This window comes from Neovison vison, chromosome 6 (genome assembly GCF_020171115.1).
Source record: "Neovison vison isolate M4711 chromosome 6, ASM_NN_V1, whole genome shotgun sequence".
NCBI lineage: Eukaryota > Metazoa > Chordata > Mammalia > Carnivora > Mustelidae > Neogale > Neogale vison.
The window spans coordinates 183,879,194-183,906,065 of record NC_058096.1 but is presented as its reverse complement, the minus strand read 5'-3'; the positions used below and the strand labels follow the sequence as shown (position 1 = coordinate 183,906,065).

At 45.4% G+C, this 26,872-nt stretch overlaps 1 protein-coding gene across 5 annotated transcripts in view; it reads right to left on the bottom strand.

The window, feature by feature from the left end:
- Window positions 1-26,872, bottom strand: part of PDZRN3 (PDZ domain containing ring finger 3) — a 241,875-nt gene that overhangs the window by 21,640 nt on the left and 193,363 nt on the right. The gene's annotated exons all lie outside the window — the stretch shown is intronic.

Sequence of the window (26,872 nt, the reverse complement as noted above, 5' to 3'; positions counted from 1 at the left end):
TGAAGAACCTGACAGTGTCAGAGAATTCCAATTCTCCCTGTTTTAGGTTTCTTTCCTAAGGAATGCCTGGTAGGATGGGAGTGAGTTTCGAGGGATACAGATCTGGCATCAAATGATAAATCTCACAGTGGGGAAGTCTTGGCTTCCTACCGGAATGTCTTTCACACGGTATCATCACCTGCTAATCTTGCCTGTGAGAGAAAAGAGCAGCCTCTGGGCTCAGAGCCTTTATCAGCCAATAATAGCTAACTAGAAATTAATTACATTGTTATGCTTTAATGGGGTCTATTATGTCAGGTGACATTAGCTTTGCTTTTATGGAAGTGATGTGAAGTTTCCTTTTTAAATAAATTGCTTTGCTTTTTTTTCTTTTTTTCAAAGTCAATCTAATATATTAAGTAAATGATAATCCGGGCGATAGATGGACATGGCAGGTGTCAACCTGGTGCACGGACGGCTGGCATGCTGGCCGACATGTGGGGAACCAACGCTAGCTTCATACGGTCTCGTTTCCCACTGTGTACAGCCTGAGCCGCCGCCGTATCCCCCGTGCCTTTACTTACAGCGTGTCCACAGTCCACCGCAGGACTGACCCCAAGCTACCACTTAACACTTCCCTCAACACAGTCCGGGAAGCTGGCAGAGCCAACGTTATGCTCATCTCCCTCCCCTAACAGCTGCCGATTCACCACATGAGCCCACAGAGCTCGTTAGTGGTGGGTCACAACTTTGTACCATTGGCAAGAATCCTGGATGCGGCATCCAATCGGCTAACTCAACGTGGCTATCTTTAGCACAGCTTACACAAGAGGAAACAGAAGCCAGAACCTTACTTCTAGAAAAGGAAGTCATTCCAAGCAACCTCTTAGTCCAACTCGTGAATTTACCTCATCCTCCTCCCGTCCCCCACAGAGAAGGACTAGGATGTTATGTTCCGGGAAGTTTGGTAACGTCTAGCGACTACACTGCAGAAACGGTTCCCGGCTCATAGTTCAGTATTATTCCCCAGGCGGTCGGCTTGCTTGATACAAAGTGATGGTACAGGAACCATACTCTGTGGGCTGTACCTCTGCAAAACTTCCTGAGCTTCTCAAGTCTCCGGAGAGCAACACTCACAAGCTCGTGTCACTTCACATAGGGGTTCCTGAGCATAAATCTCTTAGACTGATGCTCCACTGTTTCAATAGGCATGTTTTTAGTATTTATTCACAAATGTCAAAATGAACACTGAACCTTTCCTGTCCGGCATACGCTTCCTCCCCTTAACCCCGCAGTATCTTGTACTTCAAAGCACAATGACAATTAGGTCCCACCTCTGAGGCAGAGAGCACGTCAGTTTCTCTTTGTCGGAGCAAAACACAAGTATTGATCAGGCGGCCGTTTTTCTATTTTTGCTAAGCCCCTCCACTCCGGCCCTGCAGGGACAAGAACTCTCAGGACCGTGGATCTTGTAAACAACTGCTGGGTTGAAGAATAGATGTGAGACTCCTTCCTTGTAATGAAGCCCAAGTGCATCACGCCGGCGGAGATTATTAATGATCTGGAGTCGATCAACTTAAGTAATTTACTTGCAACACGAGGGACTTGGGTAGAATAAGAACCCTGGCTAGGAAATGACTTGAGTGCACCAGGAAGTAGGAGAACCGCTGAAAACACCGAACTCTTCAATCCTCTGCTCAAGGGCCTGGGGACGCCAGGGTTGAGCCTCACAACTGTTTTCCCCCTTCTCCTTTGAAAAGAGGACAAACAGACAGAAAGGAATTCTTTCCAGTTTCCAAACCAGCAGACTACCTTGGCCCCCTCCTTGCTCAGAGCTCAGAGTGCTTGGGGCCTGGGTTGGGAGGGAAGGGGAAGGGGCGTAGTTGAACAGCGACTTGGAGATCTGTGAGATTCATGCTGTGGCAGAACTCTCTGAGCCCTATTTTCCATTACTGCCTGATGCCAAGGGTCAAATACTACGGAATGTGCAGTGTGAGAGTCAGACCGTCCCTGGGTTAAATTAACGCCACAGATACGCGTAGGAGGTGTGGGCGTGGCCACTGCCAGCTAGCCCAGCTGTCTCCGCCCTCGGCAGTCACCAGGGATGGCTTGTACTGGAAGCAGTATTACTCCCAACCAACTCTCACGGGAAGACTTTTTTCCCCCTAAGTTTTTATGTATTTGAGAAAGAGAAAGAGTGCACATGGGCAGAGGAAGACGCTGAGGGCGAAGCAGACGCCCTGCTGAACAGGGAGCCCCACTCCACTCAGGGCTCCACCCCAGCACCTGGAGATCATGACCTGAGCAGAAGACAGATGATTAACTGACTGGGTCACCCGGGCGCCCTCAAACAGGAAGACTTTTGAATGCGTCCTGCAAGATCTTGTAACCTGTGGTTTCTCTATTCATACATAAATACCAGGGCTTTTGCCAAAAGGGAGTGAACACGAGATTTTCTTTCAGGATCCTTCTAGTTGCATCTAAAGAAGAGCCCACCCTAGGAGTCAACTTTTTACATGTACAATCAGGTCTTCTAGATGCAACACCAGACAGTGTTAGCTACCTGGTCGACAGACAGCCCTCCTTGCCTCACCTTCCTCTCAGCTCAGGAAGACGGGATTTTTTTTTCTTCTATCAGATCAGAGAGCTTTCCCTCCCGGGGAGCCTGCGGTGTGGGTTTGATTAACTTTGGCTTATTACGGTGCTCTTGTTCCCTTAGTGATGGATTTAGGCATAGGCATGCAACACACTTCTGGCTGGTAGGAGACCATGAGGAATCTGCTAGGGAGCTTTTGAAGTTTTGTTTGTTTTTAAAACAGGTAGGGATGGCCCCCTGCTGCCTCTGGGCAAATCATCTGCATGTGCTGCCTGGACCCCTGGGAATATGTTGGGATCATGTTGAGAACCAGTTTCTGGGGCCAAATTAACAACATACTGAGGGATTCGAAACAGAAAAACTGGGTAGCTGGGGTCTCTGATGGTTGCACTCAGCAAACGAACTAACCAAGCTTAGAACCTCTGAACCCCAAATTTCTTCTCATATTTATTACTGAATTCCTCATACATCGACCATTTTAACTTCTATCTTCACTGCTTGCAGCCCAAAACATCCCAGTAGGTATGACTATCACAGAGATGTACTGTAAAATTAGGCAGTACATCTCTGTGATATGTAATCTACCTATTACTTAGGTAGATTTTATAAATCAATGCTACCAGACGGAGCAGATATTTAAATGGTACCTAGAAAAAGAAACGCAACGGACCCACCTGAATCAGTCTAAGCTAAGAGGATTCAGGGGGGCAAAGTGCCGCGCTGTGTCTCTACGCACAGAATTCTAAAACGCAAGAAGGCTTTTCTGAATCCGTCCCGTTGTTGGTATTATTCGAAGGTGTTGATGCAACGACACCCATCGCATCTCTCCTGCCTGGAGTGAAGAAAGAGGGCGGCAGACCCAAGGAGGGCCTGGAATGTTGGGGTGACCATGAAATGACCTCTGTTCCCACTCCAGGATGTCACCGCCATGCTGGGTTCCCCAGAAAGGCATTTCTGACACCTGTGCCCATGAGAACAACTTCAGAAGCCCAGTGTCATGCGTGTATGTGAATCAAACACAGTTCTGTTGAAGCCTGGGTACAATCTAGGTGAGCTCCTCCTTCCTTAATTTACAGCTCAGGGATGGAAAGCACAGGTCTGTAAGGGTGAAAGAAGGGCAGGGCTGGAATCCAGACTGTGGGCTTTGAATAGCTTGACTATTCTGAGTCTCACTTACCCCATCCACAAAATAATGTAATTACAGTGTTGTGCTATTAAGGTTATTATGAAGTTTAACAAGATAATCTACTTAGAGTGACTAACATGCAAATAATAAGAAATTTACTAAGATACCAGGGCTAATGGGGATCCTATACCAGAACAGTCACATTTTCCCAGGAGAAAATAATCTATAAATCAAAGAAGCAAAATGCAGCCTAATTAGGTAGTCTTAAAATTAACATTTGTGTACCCAGGAGCTCCCTGCCCATGTCCTGTTCCTGGACTACCAACATGCACGTTAATATTGTAGAGTCCTCAAGCTGGCATTCTCCAGCGAGGGTTTGGCGGGGGTAAGAGATAAATTTTGCAAGACTTGACCCACACAAGCTTCTTGACAGGGTATTTTAGGGATCATTACATTCTCTTAAAGGACAAGGAGACAGTGTGGGAGTTTACCATCCTAGACGATCCATTTTTGGCAGCCAAATTTGTTTTGAATTACCTTGTGCACATAACACTTATTACGCTGTCATCTTGGAATCACATCCCTGAGAGCCTTCGCGAGGGGTTGACGCTGGTGCGCTGTCAGCCACCCGAGAATGACAGCCTTTATTCCCGGGATTAGCATTACAGCTACATTACACGGCGCGGCCGTGATGATGGCTGCAATTACAGAGGGAGTGCGCCGCAGTGCTCATCCGGGGACGTTTGGCCCGGGCACGTTAAATATCATTAACTCGCCCAATTGAGCAGATTGCTTTTAAAACAGTTTATGCAGCTCTAAAACCAAGTAAATGGAATGTTTTGGAACCAGAAATGCTGATTGCAAACTTTATCTTTATTATAAATTAAAGGCTTAAGTTATTCACCTAAGACTCCCGCCGGCCCCTCGGGACTTAGGTGCAATTATGGTGAAAATCCAATCAGTCTGTCTCATGGCAAACATCGCGGCCACAAACATGACATGACACTAAGGAACCCTCGAGAGGTCCTTTAGCGTCAGGTCTCCTGAGACAAGACAATTACGCCGTGGGCATGGAATGATCCCTGTGTGGCTGGACTAACGTGCTGGCTGCTCTCTGTATGAGGCATCTGTGACGGTCTTTTCCATAGCCCTGAGAGGTGATGCAAGACTGGGGTTTGGGGAGGGGTGGATTTTCTACTTGGGGGCAGATCTCACGGACAGTGGGCTTTGAACCCCTCGGTCCACCTTGCAGTCATTCGATCCCCGAGAAAGTATTTGCTGGGGTTATTTAGACAGGATGCTACTCAGGAGAATTAAAAATGAGGCCGCAGCATGTGTGAGCCACTCAAGAATCGGCCAGAAGGAATGTGTTGTGGACAGCATTTTCCCAAGACACCCAGTGAAGGATGTGACCTGCTGAGGTGGCCGGTTTGCTCCCAAAGACTACACATGCTGGCACACAAACCAGAAGAGAGAAGCCAGACCACGGCTGTGTACCTAGAAATGGCATCAGTGCAAGTCCTGTCCTGCACCTTTAGTGTTGCCTTCCAAAAGACGCTCCCAGAAAGCTTGAAGGGTGCCCTCCAACCCAATGGTGAGCAGTTCAGGATACCTGAATATGTAATATTTGGAAAAGACTTACCATGCTGTCTCTAAGTTAGAAAATATGTATCTATTTTTGGGAAGACATCTGGTTTCTGAGGTTCGAGGTACCGCAGTCACCTCTCTTTCCACCGCGTGTGCCAGCGACCCCAGTGGAAAGCGTTAATGCAATTTTAAATCCAGCCTACTCTCAATTATGCCCCTGGCTAAAACACAACTTTTATAGGGTTCATTTAATTAAATACAGGGGCAGGGATTTCATTCTGTAAAATATCACACCTATGTTGTCGAACTAATTAAAACTTAGATCCCACTGGAACCAACAGACAATAACAAACTACAATACCAAAAAGTAAAAGGTTTCAAGCTCTGATTTGGGTTGAAGCAAAAAACATTTTTTTTTTTCATTGAGGAAACTTCTTGTGTGTTGTCATTTAGTTCAAATGTGTAGTCTGCTCTGGGGCTGGATAAAGGGAAGGTTAACTTATCTAACATGTAGACATTATGTTTAATAAGAAGGAAGAGGTGTCTTCATAAACAAATGGTGTTTAAATTAATGCGTTTCTGTGGAAAGTACTCACTTTCCTCTGTGAGGTCATGTATAAATAGATTACCCTTCTGGAGATCTAGAGATTTCAGTTCCTATGTTGTACAAACTTAAATCTGTAGGAGCACATTTGATTTCTAGCATGGGCCACACTAGAGTTTGTCCACAGTAATTTCTAAATGCATCCTGATGTTGATTCCCTGGGTTTGGTATTTCTGTAACTAGAAGATTCCTCCCCACCTCTGACTTACTACATTCTGAGTCACTTGAACAACTGAACTTACAGTCTAGGTAGTTTTCCTGTTAGAGGACCCTTCCTTATGTCTAACTTAAGTATCCCGCATTTTAAAATCCCTTACTTTTTTTTTTTTTTAAACGGAGAATATTTCTGGTGATAGCCTCTGAATAATAAAATGGATGACAAGTCCTAAAGAAAGAGAGGTAAAAAGTGACGTATGTTCTTAGTTTTTCTAAAGGTAGTATTAGTCCTAAAATTATAAAATGCTTTCTTCTCAGGTTAAAAAAAAAAATCTACCTTAATTGACAATATTTTGTTCATTTCTTTTCGGGAGCCTTGATGTCATCACGCCGAAGTCCCATTTTAAGTGATCACATCCAAATGTCCATTAAATTATGGCATATCTGAACCACTCAGCAACTTATTAACATGGACATTTTTACATCATCTTAAAGGTGATAATTTAAAGAGGCAATTCAACCTGTTATAGGAAAGTCCAGTGTCGAGTACTTGGAAAGAAGCTGTTTCTATTGCTAAATCCCCCTCCTTTCTAGGCCTCCTAATTTCTTTGGAACGTGTCTTCTCTAGTCCTATCTTTCATGCCCCTGTAGCACGGAATGGCTTCAGGTTTAAAGTCAGTTAAATATGGCCAATTATATTCTGCAGCCCATCACTATTCACTCCTGGGAGACATTCTTCCAAATACCTCCAACCATCCTTGCCCTTCTGTTATTCTTTATGCTCATCTGGAAGAACCCCCACCAGCCCTTATGGTCCAACCATCTGCCTGTTGTCCACTTCCACACATGAGTTTAGTGATGTTAATTCACACAACAAGATGTCACCAAGTAGAATTCACAGCATTTTCTTGATGTGCAATCACACAGTTACTTTTCTTGCCTGTATTTTCTCACCAGGCTCTGAACTCCATGAGAACATGAATGGTGCCTTTTGCTCCCTGCACACCCAGACCTCAGCATAGCAGATGGAAGGCAGCAGACTTGCCAGCAGGCCACCAGAGTGACCTCTTCACTTGTTTGTAGACAGTTGCATCCCCCCACTGGGCACATCTGCTACCATTTCATGGTCCTTTCTACTCTTAAACCAAAATTCAACATTTTCTGCTCTGTGGTCTTCTATGCTTAGCTAAGCTAAATACAAATCTGGTTGAGTTTCCTTTAGAATTTCCACATGTCAAATGTAAATACAATATGCCTTTTGTGTTTTTCACATACATACGCACATATTTAGTGAGAAGCATTTTCAGTATAAAATGTACGCGGTACCATTCTCGGCAGGACCGACGTGCTGTCAGGGGTAAAGTATCCTCTGTTTTTTTGGAGAATGTAAAACGTGAGGCCCAGAAAGGTCATGGAGTGTCTGCGAAGAACCAAGGTGGCTCTACCCAAGCTTTCCTGTCCTCTGTGGGTTCTGTATTGTAGGAGACAAGGTGGGACCACTTCAAGTGAAAACACGGAACCTCCCATATAGGGGAAGGAGACAAGAAAGACCAAAGTTACAGACCTCACAGAAAATCAGAACATGTGAAAATGCAAAATTTCTTCTCCCCTCCCTATCCCCCTGCCCTCCTCCCTCATACCCTGTCTCTTTCCTGGATCCCTGCTTAGGGTTGTGCAGACTAAGCTGTGAACAAGGTGCCCAGACAAGGAGGGGAGCGGGTGGGGGGGCTCAGAGGAAAGGGAGCTTTTTTCTAATCCCCACTGAAGTGCCGGAAAGACTGACCATGGTCCCACTTGGAGCTGTCACCGGGTCAGGAGTAGGAGATGTCACAGATGCACATGACAGCCTGGCCTCTGGACACTCAGAGGGGACTGCATGGTGGTTCAGCTACCCCTGCCCTACCCCAAAAGGGTTGGAAAAAGGTATCTTCCCCTAGTACCACCGTGCTGCAGCATCCGGGAGAGCAGGCATTATCTTTCCGGGCTCCGCTGCTCACCTCGCCATCTGATGAGAGCCCAGAAGAGTGGAAGTAACGTGCAGGAGTTTGGGGCACTCTGGCCATGATCATGTCAACAGTGGTCCTGCACTCCCTCCAGGATGGCCACTATTCTAAGCACGGCGCGTCTACATACTCAGCTGATCTCCCGTGAGGGAGATGGTGTAAAATGACCTGTATCTGACGGATGAAATCGGGAGGCCAGCGAGCATTTGTTTATCTGCAGGCCTTGGATTCAAGTGGCCAGTGGCTTCTAACTTGAATCAGCAGATGCAAGTTCAGAGCTAGCCGTGCTTCTTTTTACAGGTCCGTTTATTGCATTTAACGATCCATATTGGCTTTACCTCCTACTATCAAAGCAATACAGCCGCCGCTCAAAGGAGAAAGGCGTGGTTCTGTTTTTGCAAGCATCACACCCAAGGCCTTGTGAAAACCACTTTACTATGCAATTTCCATCTTCCTGGTGTAAACTTCATATCGGTCTCATAAACAGACCTTGTAAATTTGTTAGCTGTTTTCCTCAAAGACGAGGGCAGTGATTAGGATAAAACTCCACCCTCCAGCCTCCCATCATCAGAGAAAAGGACATGTAGGAAGACTCCTCCATGAAAACATTCACTGTCATGCTGAAATTAAAATATGATGTAAAAAGAAGTGTTTAATGATGTTTCATGTAACCACGGGCACCAAAGTTTCAAACAGGATCCTAATGGAGACAGCATGGAGGTGCGTAAGAACAGGAAGGAGTTCTACATAGGGTCTGACCGCCTCAGTTTAAATGTAAGCTGTGTCACTTCCCTGTTATATCGTCTTGAGCAAGTCAACCTCCTGGTGACTCAGGTTTCTTATCTGTAAAATGGGTCAACAGGAGGACCTAACTCATTGGTTTGTTACTCAAATTCATTAGGCCACACATAGAAAGTCATTAGAGTTTGTGCCCCCACAGAGTGCGTGCTCAATAAATATCAGGTACCTTTTATCTTCATTCATTTGAAGATTTATTGGGGGAACCCATAAGTGCCAGGCTCTATGTCCCACTGAGAAAGTGGTGACCCCAAAGCTCAGTAACAGTGGGTGAGAGTGACCACTGTTTGGGCTCTGGGGTGAGACACACACGGGTCTGAATCTCTGTTCTACCATTTACCACATGTGAGACCGGGTAAATTACTCTGTGTGCCTCAGTGTCCTCCACTGAAAATGGAGGGTATTAAAGCAGTTACCTCCTAGGGTTTCTGTAACCACTTAGCCGTGCAAAGTAAAGCTCTCAGCATAGTGCTGAATGCCAGCCATTGTCATAACCCTGCAAACTCGGACCCGTTCTCCCTGTGCCTCATCTGTGAATGGAGTTGTGAAGATTCAATGTGAAGAAAGTCTGGCTCAGGGTCAGCACTTTTCACAGGAGATAATAGCCCCCATGTGGTCCCGGAACATTCTAGCTGCCAAATTTCAGTAAAAAACTTTAGTGCAAATAAACTGTATAAGAACATCAATAAAGGGGTGCCTGGGTGGCTCAGTTGTTAAGCGTCTGCCTTCAGCTCAGGTCATGATCCCGGCGTCCTGGGATCGAGTCCCTCATCGGGATCCCTGCTTGGCGGGAAGCCTGCTTCTCCCTCTCCCATTCCCTCTGCTTATGTTTCCTCTCTCACTGTGTCTCTCTCTGTCAAATAAATAAATAAAATCTTAAAAAAAATCAATAAAAAAGATTTTATCTTACACTCATGTCTATGGGAAAACACAGATAGATTTGTAGAGGGATCCTAGTGTTCATCTCAAGGATCTGGTATTCGGAATGACTTGTAGTGCATGCTGCTCTGGGCCAGGCCCTGTGCTAAATGCTTTCTATGCGTGATCCCATCCCATCCTCTCAATAGGGTCACTGGTGAGGTCAGAGGTGTTTTCCGTGTTTACAGATGAGAAAATAAAAGCCCAAGTTGCTAAAAGCAGCATCTGAAAAATAGTGCAGCTCATAAGCAGTATATATGGGACTTGAACCACATCTGCCCAAGTTCAAGCGTATGTGCTATCCCTCTTACTGCAGAGCTGCGTAGCTGGAGCACTGTTGTTTGACCCCAGCCCAGAGGTAAGATGAGGTGGAAACAGGATGAGAGAGTGGAGTCAAAAAGAGTCATCATCACACGGGGGCAAGTGAGCCTCAGTGGCGAAACTCAAACCTCTCATGAGGAAGTCAAGTTCCTCAAAGTTCCTCACCCAAGAAAGACATTCACTGTTGGTGTCTTCGGCAAATGGGTGAGCTGGGCCACACGGATCCAAGGCGGCTAAGCCAGCTGACCTTTCCCAGAAACTCACCTTGGTCATGGGACATGTTTACCAAGCAGAGTGAGAAAACGTAAGTTCTCACTCACCCACCCCTTCCTACTTATCTGCAGAGAAGACGAAGGCAGAGGAATCTATTTTCTTTTCTCATTTCTTTTCTTACGAAGCTGTCCCTTCAAATTTTAGCATGTTTGTCCTACACATGACCTGAGGCATTTTGTGAAGCCCCAGTGATGGGACACCATTTAAAATGGTCCAGCTAGGCGGAATGCAATGTGAGTCTTGTGTTAAAACAGAAAACTCTTGAGCGGTAATAAGAAAACCAGTAGCACCAGGCATATTGAAGCCCATGAATCTTACAGCCAGGCCAAGAGAACAAATTTTGCAAGAAGCTCTCTGACCTTAATGACCTCTGTCTTACTTATTCCTCTTGACAAGACAATGAAATTTCCTAACTATCTTTATATAACACCAATGTCAGTAAATAATCCGATGCATGCCTGGACAAATAAAAGCTAAAGTCATGCGCTTGACAGAATTTCCTGGCTCTTGTGGATCTGTGTCTCAAGTTTTTATGTCACTTCAACAGTGGTTTGGAACCTTTTTTGTTTATTTTCTGTTTTCTTCCAAGAAATAAAATTATGACATATAGGGCTTAGATAAAAACTAATTTTTTGCTTCTGCCCTGCAAGCCAGTAGTAAAATTTCCATGAAAATGACTGGGATAGAATCCTTAAAGAAAATGCTGTAAGTGATTGCCTTGTGGTCTTAGCAGTTAAAGCGAAGTCCATTGAGAAGGGCCTAGTACAAGCATGAAAATGAAACTGTCACTGGATGTTGAGAGAATGGGCTAGTTTTTCTTTTGTTTTCACAGAAAATAATCATTAGTTGGCTTGTCCACAATTATCTTCCTCAATAAATTATTACGTATCATCTCAAACACTTCTAATTTACTAAATAGAATTTTTAAAAGATCCACACCAGAGAAAAACCAGAAAGTATGGCTGGGATTTGAAATACAACTGAAAGACTAAAAGGCCCCTTGATGTTAGGGACCCTACTTTTTACTTCCTAGAAACATCAGACATCATCATTCATTCAGAATATTTTCTATGTACCATGCACTATGCTCAGTCATTTTATATTCAATCACTCATTCATGTGCTTATTGATCTAATAAATACTGGAGATGACCATGCGCCTGGTATCCTGCTTGGGGTTGCCAGTGCACTAGCAAGCAAAACCAGAAATGAGAGCCACCCATTAAGTTCACAGTCTGGTGAAGGAGACAGAGCTAATGATCCTATAACAGAGAAGGAAAGAGAACCTGGCTGGGTTTGGAAATAAGGCCAGTACTGGGATGAGGGGGGAATCCTCTGAGGAAGAGTTGTCAAGCATAAATCAGCAGAATAGACAGGATTTACATGGGTGAAAAGAGAGAAGAGCATAGTCCAGACAGAAGGAGCAGCATGTGCAAAGGTCCTGTGGCTGGAAGAAACCTGGCACAACTGCATGAGAACAGGTGGAATATAGACTGTTATGTGATAGGACTGGAAGGGTAGGCAGGTACAGACCACATTGACCACTGGAAGCCACAGAAAGGACTCTGACTCTGAGACAACTAAAAAGGGGTAGGTGGAGAACTAACCAAAGAGGATACATGTTCAGGTTTGCCTCTTAGAAACATGACCCTAGCACCTGGCTGCTGTGTGAAGACTGCAGTGGCAGAGACTAGGTAACAGGTGTCTGTGGTGGCCCAAGGACAACAAAGAAAGATTTAGGAAGTGGGACCCTTTCAACCACCCTTTGAGTTATTTCCATTTTCATAGGAAGCTGAGACTCAAAAGGGTAAGTGACTTGCCTAAGGGTTACAGAACTATTAAATGTAGTTTGGGGAGCCTGAACTTGGTTTCTCAACTCCAAAAGAGCCTGCTTTGCTAAAATAAATCACTAGGGGTGTGAATATCATGGCAAAACACATCCAAGTAGCAAATTTCAAAAACATGAAATGAATAAGAATTCAAGCAGGTCCTAGGCTTCTCAAGAATTTTCCTTGTCCTACTACAGACTTCCAGTAATGTCCTGGGTTCTAAATCATGGTTCCTTCTTGGGGCTCCCTCCCAAGTGCATGGTGAGGGCATTGTGTTCCCATCCAGTGGAAGCTACCATTTTGTTGGAGCCTCTGCTTCCCATGACTCTAGAATCCTACATGTCTATTCTTTGGCTAGAAAACCATAATGAGGTTAGATTATAGGCCTAGGAATGGTTTATTATGCCAACGGGTTAGAAAAGCCACTCAATCTTATATTTCAACAACTCTTTTTGCAAAATGGGACACATAGTCCTCAGCTTCAGCAGGGGAAGACCCTTGCTCTGCACATGAGCTTCCCATATGGTTGGTATTCTAAGGCTGTTGTAAACCATATCTAATTATACAATTCCCAGATTTTTAGTTTTAAACTTTATTGGATGTCAACATTTCAAAATCATATTATGATAGGCAATTTTCAGCACTTTTAGTATGAAAAATTTTCCTGATCTTCTTTTCCCTCTTAATTATCCCCAGGAGGAAAATTGGCAGAATTGAAGTCTGCAGTTAGCAGGATGGCCCTTGCTACTCAAGCATCCTCAGAGTGGGTGGACAGGCTCTGAGTTTTATTTTCATTAACTTGTAGCAACAGATTCATTTTGGAGAGGGATTGTGTGTGTGTGTGTGTGTGTGAGTGATATAAAGTCACTGCAACAAAACAAGAACAATTCATTGCTTATCTAATCGATGTGCTTAAAGCACAAAAACTAACCTTTTGTTTTGTCCCGAACTGTGACAAAATTTTCTATTTTTAATTGCAAACTGTTGCTCGACTGGTTCAGGAAAATTTTGGTTAGAGGAAAAAATATGTCTCTCTCCTGCTGGGTTGAGATAGATTTCTAAATTTAAATACAATTTCTAAAAGACAAAACACTTCATCCTACGAGCTCGTACTTCATCTGTCCTATGTATAAGAATATTCCGTTTAGGAGTGTTGAAATGCAGTAAAGAACCTAGATAGATCTCTAGTGAATTGCCAAAAGATTCACAGTTTGCAGATACCTTCCCCTGCAACCAGAGACAACTTTGTATCAAGAGATTATATACATTCTCGTCAAGTTCTCTCCGCTGGAGTATGGAGTTAACCAATTGATCACTGTGAGACATTAATGCAGAACTCTGGAAATACTGGCTTTGAAAGCAGAACCAATGTAAGTGAACAGGAATGATGGCCTCTGGAGGTGTGGAAGGAACAGAAATCGGTAAGATTTAGAACCTTTATGAATCAAAAATAAACTTAAGGTGGTACTTCTTTCTCAAAGATTTATAAATGTGATTTATAAATGGCACCAAAAGAATAATGATGACATCCTGGGATATTTATCACCTCTAAAATAGGGACTAAAATGACTCTTCCTCTCAACTTCACAGACACTGAGGGCTTTAAAATATGACCTCATTATCATAATTGATCTCCACTTTTTTGGTGATTAAATTCTGGGCAATGAGAATGGCAGAGTAATTACAAGAATGGGCTGCACAGGACTCCCAGGATGTAGACGGCCCATGATAAGTCTGTTGATCCTAATGGAAATAACAAATAAGAGATGCTTATGGAAAGTGTGAACTTAGCCTTTCTACACACAATTCCACAATCCGCCTGCTCCCGATAGTCTGCCAAATGGTGAGAGGAAGAACTATGCCCCCACATCTTTCACCTCATAAGAACGCTCAACTGTTAAAACTTCTTGACTTCCTTTTCTTGCCCTCAGTTTTGGTTACAGGGAAGCATCACGTCCGGGGAGTGGGGCCGTCAGACATCCGCTTGATTCTCGGCTCCAGCAGGGGACACAGAGGAGATGGACCCCTTGCCTGTGGCCGCTTGGAGAACTTTGTTTAGATGACAAAATAACCTTGAGTGTGTCTCAGTGAGGTGAGCTGTGGAATACTCCAGTGAGAGGTTTGGCCAAAGCACAACTATGAAGTCTCTCTTCTACTGTCGAGTTGTTAGTGAGTTCTAAGGAAGAAGCTAGCAGGGTTGTTTTGCTGAGAGGAAGGAGAATAAAACCGTTTGCAGGGCACAGGAATTAGCATGTGGACGCCCGTCCCTATGACAGAGAAGAACCTGCAGCATTTTCTAAGATGATTTATTAGACATGGGTAGAATTTGCTAGAAACCTACCAGGAGCAAATCATCTGGGAAGGAATTAATGATCCAAACACAACACTTGATAATGCAATTAGAATATGAGGAAATGTAGGGGTTTTCCAGAGAGAGGGAAAAGTAGGGAGGCAGGGAGGGGGACAGAGAGAGAGAGAGAGACAGACAGACAAAGAGAGGGAGGGAGGTGGGGACTTGGGGGAGGGGAGAGAGAGAGAGAGAGACAGGGAAGGAGGGAGGGAAGGGAGCAGAGAGACAGACGGAGAAGGAGAGAGAGAGAAATACGTATACGTGATTTTGATTATGTCAAAAGTAAAGGCAGAAAAAGAATCTAACAACAAATTTCTGAAAGAGTGATGTTGTCGGAGGGGAGGAGAGGGCTGGGGTGCGCTCTCTGGCTCTTTCCCTCCAGTATAGTTAGCAAGTGTGCCCAGCTGAGTGGAAATGCACTTGCGGCTACGTTTCAGCAAAGTGGTGTGTGGGTCTGAGAGAAAAAAAAAAAAAATCAGACCACCGGCAGCAAAAGCAGGGACCCCCATCATGGAATGGCAGAGCACAGCGATGGGACACAGTGTTTTTCTTTAGACGCTGGAGGCAACGGTAAGATTTCTTCCCCCTACTTCTGTTTGGGTCAGGGATTCTTTTCCTTTAAACCTTTTCTTAGTTGAGTTAGAAACTGAGAGTCTGAAGCTCTGGAAGCTTTTTTTCTGGCCTCATTTCATCTTGCCTCATAGATGCGCCCACCAAAATACGCGTTTTCCAGTGGCAACATCTGCTGTGTGTGTCTCCAGAGGACCCTTCCGGCTGTCTACTCGTTCTAGCTGCCATCCTAGGCTTTGTGCACACACTCTATCCGGGTAGCACAGGCTCCCTTTATTTTTATGAATGTCTAACCCTATATGTTTTTAAAAATCTGTTATTGGACAACATATCTTCCCTGTCTCTTTCATTAGTTTGTTTAGTTTGGAGAGGCTATGATTAACAGTAGTGAAGCCTTTCCAAAGCATTTCTTTATTTAAATATTTGGCGCAGTCCTACCCCCATCGACACAGAACTTGCTTCATACTTTCAAAGCATTTCGTCTGCTTTCGCTCAGCAAGTAAGGGTCCAGCTTGGGACGGCAGCCCGGAAGTTGAATCCTCTTGGGATGCGCGAGAGCACAGGAAACATATGCCCGGGGAGGTATCGTCCATGAAATGCTCTTCCTGGAGCTCCAGGCCTCTTTTTGCTCTCGAGCTTCTGCCTGGCTCACACTGACTGCTGTGGGCTCAGATGGTTAGGAAGCCCAGCCTGGCTACCAGGATTGGATCCTCACCCCCGAACAGGCGGCCCCTGGGGCTTGGCACTGGCCGCCTGCAGGGCTTCTTACTGGTGTGTGTTCACCTGTGTGATAACTTGGCAGTGTCCAACCTCCTCCACCTCCAGGGGCTAAGAACGGGAGGCTCGTGACTTGGTCCATGTTGTAACCCCTGCATCACCGCCAGTGGCTGCCCTCCTTGGCATAGTAGAGGTGTTCAAGAAATAACAAGTGGAAAAAAAAAAAAGAAATAACAAGTGGAACAAATGACAGAATCTGAGCATTTCTTCCAAACATACTGTGTATTCACCTTTGTGTTAAAATTCTTGGGGAGTCTTGGCCTTTCATACTTCTTTCAAAAGCCCTGTTTGCCACTGCTCCTTTCTGAGAAGTGACTTAGCAACAGTGGTGGCCAATGAGGTCCACCCAGGTTGCCCTTTCTGGAGCCACTGCCGTCCCTTGACCTACCTCTCAAAGACCTTCTAGCATAATGATGACCCCTTTTACACCCAACTCTGGAGGCCTGGCTGACGCTGCTTCCCCTAGGAATGCTGGCTTTCTCCCTTACGGTCCCCAGAGCCGTAACTGGCTTGTGGGACAACACGTAACAGTTAACAGCACGGCGTCGGGGGCCAGGATGTGAGTGCTGCGAGCAAGGGCTGCCTTCCGTCTTTCCCTTGGCACATGGCCCAGTGAACCAAGCCAGCACTCAGGAAACGCTGGCCTTCGGACTGCAAGAGGGTGACTCACCACTGGGATAACTTGCGGATGGGACTCCTCTCCTGCTTTAGTAAGACAGTAAGATGAACGTCCCTGCAGGGACGTGTCACACCAGTACATCATGTAACCCCCATAGCTGTGGAACTCTTTTTTTTTTTAAACTTCTCTTTGATAAAGGAGAAAACGGAGCACAGTTTCCTGGTCCACATTTTTGACAATACTTCTGTGGCAAATCCATATTCCTTCAAGCTTACCTTATAACACAGTCATATGCTCATTAACGTAAGATTTAATTTCTGACCTCCTGCCATCCCAGAACGTGAGCCCCCCAGGACAGGGACACTTTGGCTATCATGGTGCCAGATATTTAGTACAATGCTGGGGACACTGTTCAGACATGTCCTGGAGACCAACAGTCCTGCTGTAGGACCCTGGCTCTGCCCTGTGGGAGCTGTGTGATCCCAGGCACATGAATCTGCTTCTGTAACTGACCCTCAGTTGTCCCGTCTGTAAAATGGACATAACAATAGGAGCTGTGCTCCAAGGGGCTGTGTTAGAATCACATGAACTCTGTGTCTAACCTGTGTCTACGGACCATGAGCACTGCAGCTCACGGTGACTTATCATCGCTATTAGCACAGAAATCCAAATCCCTGGAATGTGTCTATCTTGCCTTCCCTGGACAAAGAACACAATGCTAGAATGGCTTCTTCCTTTCTCTGGACGTTTCTTAACTGTGGCTGGGTGTGGTGGACAGCTGCTTCTAAACCTTGATGGCCAACAGAGAAAAAGATGTGCTAGCTCTTCACCGTGTCTTCTCCCTGAGGCTTGACCCCTCCCTGCACTGTAAGGGGGAACAGGTACTTGCTCTCAATTCCACTCCAGGGAAGAACCACACCAGAATCTTCCACTGGTTGGGGGAGCAATTAGACAGACACGTCTGACAACTCAAACATCAATGCCTGGGAAGTTTCTAGATACCTAAGCTTATACTCCAAATTTTAGGCTTAGAAAGTTGCTAGAGCGACAACGGAAAAGGAGAAAACCCTGGGCCCCTGGAAACAGAGGCAATGCAGGCTATGGTACCTTAACGCATGGAAAACACACGGATGCATGCTGGTCAGTGCAACAAGCGGTAGCTGGTACCCAACAGGGAGAGGGTAGGAGATACAAGTCATTCACGCAGGGGCATTTCCTAACTAGATAAAAAGAAGAGAATCCCAGGTGTGAAATACCATAGTGACTCGGTGGGGGAGGGGACACAGCTCTTCCTCTCCTAACCAAAGGAAATACTGTGATGGAAGAGGGCAGTTTTTCCCTAGGTTTTCCAGATCCCCCAAACAGTAAACAGCTGCTTGATAAAGGAACATCAGTTCCTATTACTTAGAGTTTCCTCTTATTAGAATGCATGTCACTTCTAATGCTATCTGCCCCACCACAGACACTTTTGGGCACAGGAGGGGAAAAAAGAATGGTCATGTATGGTAAAGCAGGAACTCATCTGAGCTGTGGGACACTGCTTAACACACTGGGAGGAAACTCATTTTCCCAGATGTCTGACAAATTAACTCTGTTCTCATTGGTTTAATGCTGTGAAGAGTGTCTGTCTCCATTCTATGGCTTCTGCATTTTTTGTTCACAAAAACAGAAAACATTTTTGCTTAAGACTTCTTTATATACAGACATGCAAACATGCCAACTCTTGAGCAATGTGTTTGTAAAGATCCAAGTTGTATCTGTGGTCCTACAGCTGTCTTCTGCTACAACAAATGGTAGAGGGTGAGAGAATTCTTGTGCACATGAAGAATGTTTTTTCTTAAGGAAAAAATAAGGCAGTATTTTAATAGCTTTTAAAGATCTTGAGAGCCAACCAATGCTTTCCTCCCCATCATTACTATTTCTGATGTACTTTCCTTCAGAATTTGGGGGAGGGGAGAAGCTTTTTATAATATATGATATTTCTTCTTGGGGCTCTTCTTAATATTTTTATTTTATTAAGTACTGACTACATTAAAAGTTTTGTAAGAGGCATATAATTATAAAGAATGCTACGCTGCATACTTGTAAGCCCATCCCCCCATTTGAGAAAAGAGCACAACCAACATATCACTTGAAAAGCTGAACATCCATGTCCGTGGATAGACAGAATGCCAAGAAGACCACAAGAAGGCAGCACCAGAGAAGGACCTTCTCCCAGGGGCACAAGAGTTTCTAGATAACTATAGCACAAGAAAACAGACACCCTTAGTGTGATTTTGGGACAGGGAGACTCTTGATGGACCAGAAAAGAAAGGCCAGAAACAGCCCCAAACACAAAGGAAAACTGGCACTGCCCTTTGATGGGGAAGAGATGGACTTTTCTCCATTGGTACAAGGAGATCCATCCTAAAACAAAATGGGCTCCCGCCTTACAGCCTTCTGTGGAAGGCAAAAGTTATATAAAGATTTTGGAAGAAAATACAGGATAGCAGCTTTAGAGCTTCAGAGTAGAAAATGTATTTCCTCACAGAGACTGAAAGCACAATCTGTAAGAAAAGACTGATATATTTGACTATGTTCAATGAAGGGATTTGGTTCACTGGAACACATCATAAAGAGAAGGCAAAGACAAGCCACAAACTGGGAGAAAAGGTCTGGAAGTCGTACCTGATACAGGACTGGTATCCAGACAATGCATTAAAAAATCCTATAAACCAAAGGAAAAAAGATGAAAAATCCAAGAGAGAACCGGGGCGAACATCTGAACAGGCACTATATACACACACACACACACACACACACCCCACACACACGCACACATTCGAATATGGTCAATATATACATCAAAAGTAAAACACTCTATTTCATTAGTAATCAAGAGCACAGCAAATTTAAACCATAGTGAGAAACCTCTTTGTATTCACAGCATTGTAAAAATTAAGGAGCCAGACGATACCAAGTACTGACAGGGAAGTGAAGCATTAAGAACCCTTCTATCATGACAGTCTGGCATTAGTAAAATCAAGAAGCACTCACCTTAAAGCCTGCCTTCCTTCCCTCCCTTTGTCCATCTTTTTGTCCTTTTGTCCATCTTTTTGTCTGTCAGTTTGTCCATCCATCCAACCATCCATCCAACCAACCATCCACCCATCCATCCATCATCCACCCGCCTGTCCCTCCATCCACCCATCTGTCTACCCGTCCATCCGTCCACCCATCCATCTGTCCATCCATCCATATGTAACCACGTATCTCTCACAGCAGTGGTTCCCAGACCAGCAGCATCTAAACTGGGGGAAGGGCAGGGGACTCAGTGCTTTCATACTGCCTCCAGGAGATGCTTCATGTTCCAGTTTGCGAACCAGTGCCCTAGAGGAACTTCGTGCCTTGAAACTGGTGTAGGAATGCAAGTTACAGTTGAGAGTGCAGTCCTCTCCCACTCCCTTTTCCTACCAAATAGGAAAAAAAAAAAGTGAGAATACCTTTAATGCCCAGTGAGTATGGGAAAGGGAGACAAGGTGAGACAGACACTTAGTTGTCGATGGTGTTACACAAGGAGGCTTATCTGGGGGCTGATCAGGTAATACTCACTAAGACTGCTAAAGTATTTCTCCTCTGGCATAAAACATCAGAATGTACACTCAGATAGTTCCTAAGGATTGGTCAGTGGTACTCTTTCCCTGACAGAGACTGCTGGACTGCGTCCTGCAACCTGAACTTGCTCCAGAAGCAGGGTGACCCAGCAGCATGGTGATGGCCACCCAGCTCACCATCAGAAGGAGCTCCCTGCTCCACTGACTCACCCACGATTCTGCAAACGAGGATTCGTTTGGCTAATGAGGTCTTTCTAAACACACATTCTCTTTGGGCAGGAGGATTCTGTGTACCATCATTCGCGTTCTTGAGAATTACTTTAAATGAATTTCCCACTGACTACAGGAAAGGGAGCATTTATACAAGAAGGAGGGTGTATGACTTAAGAAGATGCTGGAAAATTCTGGAATCCGGGGTGATTCTGAAAGTGACACTGGTTGAAGAAAACTGAAGGTTAATTGGCAGAAGATACACACACACGTACACACATGTACGTGTGTGTGTGTCCACATGTGCCTATACGTCTTTACTAGGCAAAGCTTCACTAACCTTCATTTCCCCACTTGTAAACTAGATATCATAGAACAACTTACTTGAAAAAAGCCCTGCTTCGCCAGAATAAAACGACTGCTATTTTGTATTCACCAACAGATGGTTACATTTTGATCTGAATGGAAGTGTCTGAGATAGGAGCGTGTCCTGCTGCCTCTTCCTTCCAAGGAAGAATGGAGAAAATCGGCCCCAAAGCTTAGGTAACTGGAGAGTATTCCCTCTTCTGGTATTTTGGGCTGAACCTGGAACAGAGGTGTTGAAGCTTGAGTGAGCATCAGACCTGGTTCAACACAGATCGCTGGTGCCCAGCACAGGGACTGGGGCTCAGCAGGTCTGCACTGTGGCTCGAGTGTCTGCATTTCTAACGAGGTCCTATGTGACAGTGATGTTGCTGCTCCAAGACCATACTCTGAGAATGAATGACTTCGTAGAAACTTCTGGAGACTCTTCAACTGTCAGGAAAGCACCCCTTGATCCTCACTGCCTCTCAAATTGAGATCCTTATACTCCCACAACTGAACATTGATGCCAATAACTTCCTTCCACTTCTGCATAATTCCAGCATATTCTGTACTGTAGACTGATGGGTATAATAAAATGGTTTTGGGAAAAAAAAAAAAAAGCTATCCTGCCAGGCAGGTGGCAAGTAGACTGGAAAAGGGGCCCTCTCCCCAAAGTTAACCAACAAACACACACCGCTCAATATGCCCTTGATGAAGAAATAGGAAAGCAGGGCATCTGAAGTAGAAAAATTCATGCCTGACTTTCGCCAGCGCAGCACTCGCCGTTAGGTAGCAGAATCCGATGACATTTCACCGATGTTATGACACCTGCCATGCTACGGAGGGTAATGTTGCTAGCAGCCCGGCTTCGTGAGCTTTAGAGAGTGAAGGCTGTGTTCCTTGTTGCATCCCACACTGGGCAGACAAGGCATGGGGTGGGGGTTCTTTTGGCTCTGGCATGCCTCTGGACCTGGAGATGGCATTCTTTTGTGCCTGCTCTCCCCCGCCCCCAGTGTAGCCATGACCTCTCCCTGCATTATTAATGAGTGCAAGAGAAGTCATTTATTAAAGCTACATTTTTTCACTGTTCCATATGTTTCTTTCTGCCTGCCATGGCAGGCACGTCACAGGAGCAGAGAGAGAGGGGCGGTCGTCTCCCCTGTGGCTGCATACCACCTGCCTCATGGCGATATGCAGCTGAATCTATGGAAGCCATTAGAATCCCAGGATGCAGACTCATTCGTCATTGCTAAAAGCCTGCCTGGACCAAAGTGGGACCTACTTAATACATTCCTCATTCAGAAGTTAATTTGGTAAACATGTCCTGAATAGTTTACTGGTTATATGTCAGGACCTGGGGTGTCACAGAGAATAAGACAAAGTCCCCACCTTCATGGGGCTGATGTTTTCCTGGGGACTGAGAGCTGGAAACAGTGGACAAGTTAGTAAGTACATGAATTATGATAAGCGCTATGATAAGAAAGAAACTGTGCGCAGAGAGGTCAACATGGGTGGGGTGCAGGGGAACTTCTCAGATCAGGGAAGACCTCTGGGGAAGAGCGATATTTGAGCCGAGTCCTCAAGGATGAGCTGGTGAGCTTTGTTTCAGGTGGAGAGGAATGGCTAGTCTAAGGTGTCAAGACAGAAGCAGTCATGTGGGTTCTGGGTGCTGCAAGAAACCGGTAAGGACCAGAGTGGATGTATGATGGGCTCGTGGCAGGTGGCTTGCTGGAGGGGGAGAAAGAGGCCAGACCACACAGGTCCCTGCAAGCCCCAATGAAGGAAGTTTTATCTCCAGGGCACTGGGGAGCCAGTGAGTAGGGAGTGGGAAATTCAGTACTCAGCATGGGGTTGGTTGGGTAAACACACTGGCCAAATGAATGGAAACACAATGTCTCGTATCCCCTGTGTTCTCCGTTGGCCCCTTTTTGGATGAATCACAAGCATCTCTTCCAAAAGCTTGTTCTGGGTTCCTAACTAGTACCCTTGTTTCTTTTTTTGCTCCTCGTGCCCTACCGACACATACAAAATTCAGCGTGTTCAAGTGATCCCATGCGGAGGGTACAGATGGTGACGAGGCCGCCTAGGATTTCACAGTGTAACCGAGGAGGCCGAATTAACGGGTTAGTACCGAAACAAGGAAAAGAATGATGAGCACACCTGAGCTGGGGTGGTAACCACCTGACTTCGGTCCTAAGAGGAGAGCAAGAGACCACCAATACGGTCACCAAACATGTTGTACCTAAAGAAGAGATCTGAAGAAAGACAGGGGAGTCTGCCCTGCTCGACCCTAAGCCTTTCCTTTTCACTGCTTCATTGACATCAAAGTGTTTGACGGCCCACCATTGACTGAAGGAAAAAACAAGCCCAAGTGATGGATAAATGCCTCCCATGACAAAAAAGGGACCCTTTCAGCCACAGACGGTGCCATGCCATTAAGGCAGGAAGAGATGGGCTTTCTTTTTCCACACCTGCTTTACCTCAACTGATTCAGATTACAAAGCTGCTTCTAATAATAATGTTTTGGGAACTGATAGGTTGTTTAAGCAGACACACTCTCACTTACAGGAAAACTAAACCACGTGCAACACTTTCATATGGAGGTCAAGTTTATGTTCATCCAATTAATCACCATTAGCTCTGTCCATGCTTTATCATACCACGAGCTGGCCGATGCCCCAAATCAACAACTTGAGGGGGCATAAAAGGCATAGATTCCTCCTACTTGTTGTTACCTTGAGATGCAAAAGAACATGAACCACTCTCCAATGAACCACTCTTAGAAAGGCCTGGGAAGTGGGTGGCAATGCTGCGTTTCTCCTGAACACTTTTCTCTCCGTCCACCATTTTCTCCTGGCATGAGGGACCCGAGACCCTGTCTCAAGTCCTCTCATCTGTAGGAGAACAGACCCAAGTGCTCCCAGGCTGATGAGGAGGCCAAGCAGCACATGGCCCTGTTGGAGAATACAGGGCCCTCCCTGTTCGCTCCATAAACTTGAGAATGATTTTTTTTTTTTTTAATTTATCTAGGTGTCCCATAGAATACAGGCATCTCCTCGCTGGTTTTGATAAAAAATGATTCGTGTAAGAGAAGAATTCAGACTTTGGAATCCCAGCACAGGCATCGCTGCCACCCCCATTCCTAATTCCTTTGTGTCTCGATTTATCTCCAAAATTGGGTAACAGTGTGACCCACCTCTTGGTGCTGCTGTGAGGACCTGACGGAGAAATATGCCGTCAGCACGGGTGCAAAGTAAGTGCCCAATAATGCTGTGGTTCCCACAATGGGCATCGCTGCAATTCCTATGTTCTCCTCCCCATCTTGAGAACGTGTGTACAGGGCAAGCGAACGTACTCATTATTAAAATTTCAGTTTGAAGCCCAAGTCCCAAACAGTATTACTTCCTTATGACCCAATCAAGTGAACCAAGGTCACTATTCTACAAAGAGCATCTGGTCGACCTTAGGAGAGGCGGAGGGAATGAGTGATACCGTCTGGTGTGTTATTCCTTTTCCCTTCCCCCAGCCTCTATCTGAAAACTCTCTTCAAAGCATCCGCACACTGGCCTTCCCCTTGTCCTGAAAGGACACAGCTGGGGGGATGGCTGATGCCTGGCTGGTGACGGGGTCCCGGGCACCAAGCCAGCGGAGCCACAGACTTCTCCAGCCCTACCAACACTGCTCCCAAACCCCATCCCTATAGCCGGGGACCAGCCTCCATTAGGTTCTGGCCATAGCTCCAAAGCTGTCAGGCTCCCCACCCCATCACCCCCTGCTCATGAGATCTTCTGGGCAGTTAATTTGTCCAAACAGAAGACTGCACCCCTTGATAACCTTAGAGCATCTTCCTTTCTTGCTTCTGTCTTTACGCTTCAGCAGTGCTTCTGAGTGGTCTCCCGAGATGGGCTGGTTTTCCAAAGCAGAAAGCAGCTGCTAACTTAAGTGTTAGATGTCCCACAGGCACAGGTCCCGTCTTGATGCTCCCCAGGACACTACAGTTACCAGGAAAGCACGAAGACTGCTATACCTGGGCTGATCTGACACCTCCGGGGTGGGCAGGAGGCTCACCCCATACAGACCCCACCCCCGCCCCTGGGAAATATTCCAGAGATCCCCAGACACCTGGAGATACTGTGTGGTGTGAGTCGCTGCTATGTGTGCACTCCTCACAGCGCCGTCTGACAGCCAGGCAACTTCCTGTGCTGCTGGTGTTTTTCTAATGTGATTAAAGGTACAATAAGGTATGTGTGCAACAAGAGGCAAAGCCATTGTTCTGCATCATTAAGCTCACAGCAGCCCCAAAAAGAAATTGTAGGCAGCTTGCCAAAGGCCCTAATGAAGAGCATCTCTTTGAATTATCTCTGGATGAGGGAAGGATAAAGTCTGAGCCCCAGAATATTTGATCCTCTTTGTGCTGCTGTTACGAGGGCTTACCGAAGCCAGACACACTGGACCTTCTGGAACTGTAATTTACGGAAACCTTAATTTCTCTGCTTTTAATAAGGCTTTGCATAATAAGAAGGGGAATGCAGTTATTAATTCCTGCAAGTGTTTTGTGAATTCCTTTATGCTACGGTTCAGGACTCCCAAAGAATAGGAGAAAGGGGATTTTACTTAGTTGGCACAAGGGTAATGGGTCCGAAAAGTAGTTTGAGTTTCCTGAAAATAAATCTGCATGGCTTCCTAAATTGCTGACAAAGTGTATTCCAGATGGAAGTCATTTATCAGCCATTTATTGCATGATGCTTTGGCCAGAAATATTTCCACATAAATTCACCTAGTAAAAACAAACAAACAGAATCCAGGCTCTTTCTTTTAGGGGTGGGGGGGGGCTAATGGGGAAGAGCCTACCTAATCCAGATGAATGAAGCCGGAGTTAACATAGATCTGCAGGAGACCAGGTAGGGTGACCACATTTTGGAGGGTACCAGTGTAATTAAATACATCTATGACAATGAATACTAAGTGATATTTCTGTGCACTGATAGTTAAAAGAAAAAAGCCCAGCAAGTTATTAAGACTCTATTTTTATGCACTATATTATATACACAGTAGCGCATGTCTGCCACACAACCACCTTGGTGATGGTTCTGTTGGTCTGTTCTGGTTCTGAATGCCTCACTCACGGAGAAGGAGGGGCTCAGTATCATCGCACATGATAACCTGGCACAACATAGATGACAACATCACCACGCGACCACACAAGGGATGGAGGCCAGCCCTCCACCGCCAGTGGCACTAAATTTAGCCCAGGCTTCCAATGTGCAACCCAAGACTGCTTTCAAAGGACAGAAGTCCGGCAAACTGCGAAGCGTGAAGTCATAGGTCAGAAGTGTATGTCAAACACCGATTTAAGATGCTTGTTTTTGTAAGAGATGTGTGCTCTGTACAGGGGCGGCTGCCAGGGGCTGGGGAGGTGGGGAATGACCAAGCCCCAAAAGGTTTGTTCTGACATTCTCTGTGCTTCAGTGGAGAAAAGACACACATGCATGCGCACACATCTTTTCTTTACCCAGGGTCCCTCTATCCTGAGACTGTCCACAGAGGCAGCCAACGCACAGAAGCAGCCTTGCTACACTGTGTCTTTTTAATGCTATGCGCCCTCTGGTGGCTTGTGCAAAAATGGAACCCAAGTGAGGGCTAATCAAATTCTTTTTTTAAGCTGTCTGGCTCTTTAGAGACTCTATTAATATACCCCCATTCACTGTGATAAATTAAGGAACAAATACCTTTGTCTCCTTACCATAAAGACCTTTTTCTGTCATTCTAACTGAAAAAAAAAACCAACCCTTTTAATAGGATTCTAATTTTTTTGATTGCCGAAGAAAAACTGGAAGGAGTTAGAATGATTTAAGGAGAAAACACTTAACTGTCAAGTTAGATTACCAACGACAGTCGAAAAACCTCATAGTTCAGGATAAAACTTGAATACTTAAAAATAAAACACTCAACACAAATGTTAGGTAAGTTCTCTGGGTGATGCCTTAACTGTCCCATCTCATCCCGACTGAATTTTCACATCGCTCATGATGTAGAAGTTTCGAGAAGTCATCTGCCGTGGATGACAGCACCCAAGATCAAGCCACTTGCTCTTGAAGCTCTTAAAATTTTCACAGGGTGAGGTACAGAAATGGCAAGTGTGAAGCATAAATCAGAACCACATGTCCCAGGACAAGACGCTGCTGAAAGAATCGAGTCTGCGGTAGACGCCTGTGCTCT